Source organism: Myotis davidii, unplaced genomic scaffold, assembly GCF_000327345.1.
Source record: "Myotis davidii unplaced genomic scaffold, ASM32734v1 scaffold130, whole genome shotgun sequence".
NCBI lineage: Eukaryota > Metazoa > Chordata > Mammalia > Chiroptera > Vespertilionidae > Myotis > Myotis davidii.
The window spans coordinates 4325177-4330518 of NW_006285040.1; positions in this window are offsets into that span (position 1 = coordinate 4325177).

Below are 5342 nucleotides of genomic sequence, written 5' to 3' on the forward strand. Positions count from 1 at the left end.
ATTTTCTTTCTATCTTGAGTTTTCTACTGAGTCAAACTGTCCTGTTGTGAGCTAAATAATTTTAGACATGCATGAAACTTAACCTTTCAGAAGTCCTCTTTGGGTTGCTAATTTATTTTTTAATATTTTTATTGATTTTTAGAGAGAGAGGAAGGGAAATGGACAAAGAGAAACATCGATGTGAGAGATTGATTAGCTGCATCCTGCCTGCCCCCTACTGAATATTGAGCCTGAACCCATATATGCTCTGATTGGGAATCTAACCGGCAACCTTTTGGTACATGGGATGATGCCCAACCAACTGAGCCACATCTACCAGGGCTGGGTTGCTAATTTAAAATTTTATCTTTGTCAAATACTAGGTTTCAGTTTATTTGTAAGTACTTTCATTTTTGCTATTGCAATTTGGGCCTTTATTTTTTTTTTAAAGGGTATAATTGACATGTAGTCATTATGTTTTCTAACTGGTTGTCATTTGTATAGATGAAGGCAATTGATTTTTACACACTAATTTGATACCATCCATCTCAAGTTATAATTGAGTTCCTTGGTTTTCCAGGTACACAATTATCTGTAAGCAGTAATAAATGTCCTCTTCTTCCAGTGTTTATACCTCTTATGTCCTTCTCTTGCCTAATTCCATTGGAAAACCTTCAGAACTATGCTAAATAATAGACTGTAGACATAATTATCTTGCTGTAGATTTTAATGGGAATGTGTCTCAGGTTTCCTCATTAAACATAATGCTTTTAAAAATTACCTATCTTCCCTATTTTAAGAAGATTTTTTAAAGTCAAATATGGATGTTGAAATTTATCAAATGCCTTTCCAGCATATTTGGATAAAATCTTACAATTTTTTTTTCTTGTAATCTATTTTATCAGCCAGGGTTCAGTTGCAGAAAACAGAACAGGGTTTAATGCCGAAAATGAAAATCAGTGAAGAGCTGGAGGAGGAGGCTAACTCCCAGAATAACTCCCAGAACCACACTGCAGCCCTGGCCCACCCAGAGACCCGCTCCCTCCCTCTGCTACAGTCCAGATGTCAGACTCACACCCACCCATTAGCTCCAGGAGCACACCATCTTGATGTGATCTAGGAATGAGAAGTTGCCACCAGAATTCTTAGCTCCAGGAGAACACTCCTTCTTATCGATCACCTCTGGATCAGGATACTGATGCTAGAACTGTCAGCTCCAGAGTTTCATCACATCTGCTACACCTCCACAAAATGAATGCCCCAGGCATCACCTTTTCTCCTATTTAATTGAGTTTGAAATCAAGTTTCACAGGAGTGCATCCTATTGGCAAAACGGATTTACATTGAGGATCCTAGTTGCAAGGGAGCTTGGGAAACAAAAATCCTGAGTTTTCCAGCCTCTGTAGTATAGGATGGCACACTAAAAAGAGATAAGAATAGATGCTGGGCCCTAACCGGTTTGGCTCAGCCGATAGAGTGTCGGCCTGCAGACTCAAGGGTCCCAGGTTCGATTCCGGTCAAGGGCATGTACCTTGGTTGCGGGCATAGCCCCAGTGGGGAGTGTGCAGGAGGCAGCTGATCAATGTTTCTCTATCATTGATGTTTCTAACTCTCTACCTCTCTCCCTTCCTCTCTGTAAATAATCAATAAAATATATTTTAAAAAAATAGATGCTGGATGAGCCAACTGACTGTACCCAACCACTTCCCAACATAGTGAATAATATTGAATCATTCTTATGATCCTATGGAGAAAAGTATTTTTCTTTTCACTCCTCAGAGATGCTGCTAGATTTCATTTGCAAAAACTTCAGTAAACGTTTTTTGCATCAATATTCATAATTGATTTTTGTCAGGAATTTTGTGTGCAATTACTGTTAGTTTTTAGTAAGAAACATATGTCACTTTTATTATTAGAATCTGGAATTTTCTTCATTTTGTCTCTGTTCTAGAACAATTTTAAAAACATTAAAGCCTACTTATTCCATAATATTTGGTAAAATTAACCTGTGGAGCCCTCTGGGCCTGGTGGTCTTTGGGAGCCTATCATTTTGACAACTTTTTCCTTTTTCTTAGGTTTTTAATGTTTAACGTTTGAATTTTTAATTTACCAATTTTGGAAAATTGTCTTTTCTTAGAAAAATTTTTTTATTTAGATTTTCACATTTATTTGCAGACAATTGAGCAAAGTAGTCTTATAAATTCATTTTTGTGTTTTTTTAATGTTATTTGTGCTGCTTTAATTTTAATTCTTGATCAGTTTAGCTAGTGGATTTATCTATCTTAATTTGTTAAATTTATTCATTGAAATCACCATTTATCTGTTTTTTATTTTATATTTTTAACTTTAACACTTCTTAATTCATGTTTCCTTCATTCCTTTTTTTTGTTTGTTGATTTCCTCCTAAGCTGGGTGGTTAATTCATTTATTTTTATTCTTTCTTATTTATTAATGTAACTATTGAAATGCTAATTTTCTTGTGAGGATTGCTTTAGCTATAATCTATGGATACTAATATGTAATGTCACCCATGTTTTCTAATTCAATTGCAGTTTTATTTTTTATATCCTCTTTGACTCTGGAGTTTTAAGAGAGTTTTAAAAATTCCAGGTAATTCAGTCTTTTTGTCTTCTCAATTAGTTTGTTTGTGACCAGAGAATTATATCTGCATTATTTCTGCTGTTTGGCATTTACTGAGGATTTGTGGCCTAAATATATGGCCTTTTTTGTGTGAATGTTTCATGAATGTTAAAAAAGAAGGTACAGTCCCTGTTTTCAATGAATATAGTTCAATATGTTAGATCTATCTTATAAATTTAGATTTACCTTATAAAATATGTCATTTAATCCACTCTATCTTGAGAGCCCCCCCTTATTCTGCCCTTCCCTGAGTAGTCTCCCCATGGCTTGGCAGCCTTAAGAGGTAGAGCAGTTCTGCAATCTGTCTGACAGCTATGACCCCAAGCTCTGCCAAGAGAGTGAACATCCTGCCTCCCAAACTAAGAACCAGTCCTCGCAGAAATATTGATAGGAAATAGATCTACAAGAACTAGTCTTTATCTCTCACTCATTTACACTTACCAGCAGTCACACCAAGAACACACTTGAGCCCTGACTGGTTTGGCTCAGTGGATAGAGTGTCAGCCTGCAGACTCAAGGGTCCCAGGTTTGATTCTGGTCAGGGGCATGTACCTTGGTTGCGGGCACATCCCCAGTGGGGAGTGTGCAGGAGGCAGCAGATTGGTGCTTCTCTCTCATCGGTGTTTCTAACTCTCTATCCTTCTCCCTTCCTCTTTGTAAAAAAATCAATAAAAATATATTTTAAAAAAACACACACACTTGAATTTACAAATTTGCCAAAACCAAAACCTTTCCTTTCTTGTTTTTCCTTTCATTTTTGATCCCACCAAAGTTTCTACCAGATACTTCCCTCAGACTGCTCTCTAACACCATCTGTGCAGTCTCTCAATACTGCCTACTTCCAAGCTCAAATCAGAGTAGTATTTCCACTTCCATGTACTTCCCTGTCCTTGGCAACCTGGTTTGGTATCTGCAGTCTATCCCTGGTAATTGTTCTAATACTTGTTAATTTTTTTGCCAGTGTGAGCAAGCCATAAAATATTTCTCCTCCAAATTATGCCCATCACTAGACATTTACTATTTGTTATATTTTATAGGTATCAGTTAATGTTAAGCTGGCAGTGTCAGGATTATCTCAGCAAAAATACAAAAAGCAATGCTTTTAAAAAATTGTTGATTGTTTTTCCTCAAATAAAAAGAAGACCAGAGATAGCCAGTATAACTGCTCAAATCTATATACTTAAAAGCTTAAGTGACTGTATGATCAAACAACTGGAACGACCAGAACAACCAGTCGACCAGTTGCTATGACACGCACTGACCACCAGGAGGTAGATGCTCAATGCGGGAGCTGCCCCCTGGTGGTCAGTGCACTTCTACAGCCAACCTCCTGCAGTCCCTCCCACAGCCATGGCCCTGATCAGGGGACCAGCTGGCCAACCTCCCGTTTTCCCTCCCCCCTGCGGGCCAGCCCCCCAAAAGGCCTCAATCTCTGGCCAGGCTGAAGGATCCTACCCATCACCCATGCACGAATTCATGCACTGGGCCTCTAGTTAATGCATAATAATTGTAAAAACAAACAAACAAAAAAAAACCTCCAACATTACAAAACTCCCAACCACTCATTGTTTTCTTTATTAGTTTCTTGATGTATAACTTGTTAACTTGCACATTTGTGTATAGGGATCTGTCTTTTTATTTTAAATTCTCAAGCAAGAATCAATACTTAATCGAAAAGTTATTTTGTTCTTATGAATATGTAGATGATATGACAATTTAATTTTCTATTTAACAATAAAATTTTCTAATAACTTTTTCTGAAATTAATTTTTAAATGATAGGTTCATGTTCATCAAATGAGTTGGAATTCTCAGGGGAAAGTGCTCTATTGGGTCTAAGTGGTGTCATCATAAAACTATCAACCACACTGAAGATTTTTCATTTTCCCAAGGTTGATCTAAGGAAGGTAAACCTGGGACTACCTACAAATGACAACAACCATTCAAACACAATTGATTGTCTTCTTTATTTTCTACTGGCATCTGGGGGAAAAATAAAAAGAAAAAACACTGAAATTGAACACAAATACAATAGAAAGAACCCAACTATATACAAATTGATTTTATAACCACACAGAGAAAAGACAGATTTCAGAAAACTTTTGACCATCACACTCTTCCTGGATATCCTGTCCAGTAGGTATTCCAAGGATGAAAAGAACTGCAAAATGGTCTTAAACTTCACTTAGTAAGTTTACTGTTAGTGGTCATATTAGAATTGTAATGTGAAACTACCTAATTGTGTGAAAAAAAGCAAATAAGTAAATATGCTGATATTCTAAGGAACCCAGATTTTCAGTGTAAGAGAAAAGAAATGCAAATATATAAGATATTAAGGAAAGACAAAAGCCTCAAGTCCAGATGCATTCCTGTCTCTCGTATCTGAGAGTGTAGGGCATGCTCTGTTCGTTTATTTAAAAAGTGAAATATAGTTTTTGTTCAAGTTCATCAATAATACTTTTTCATTTAGATTCAGTCTCACCAGCACTTAGTAGGAACCTAGAAAGAAGTTCTATTATGTAAAATATTTATATATCTAAGATAGATATTTCTATATATGTCAAGAATACATTTCAGTATGAGAATGAAAAATTGCATTTTTCTGGTGGTCAGGGAGAGGTTAGGTGTAGAAAGATTTTGCTGAGAAGGCTATACCCCGCCCCCCCTTGCCCCCTCCCCCTGCAGCTCAGAGCCAAGACAGGACTCTGCCCAGCCTGCGCCCCA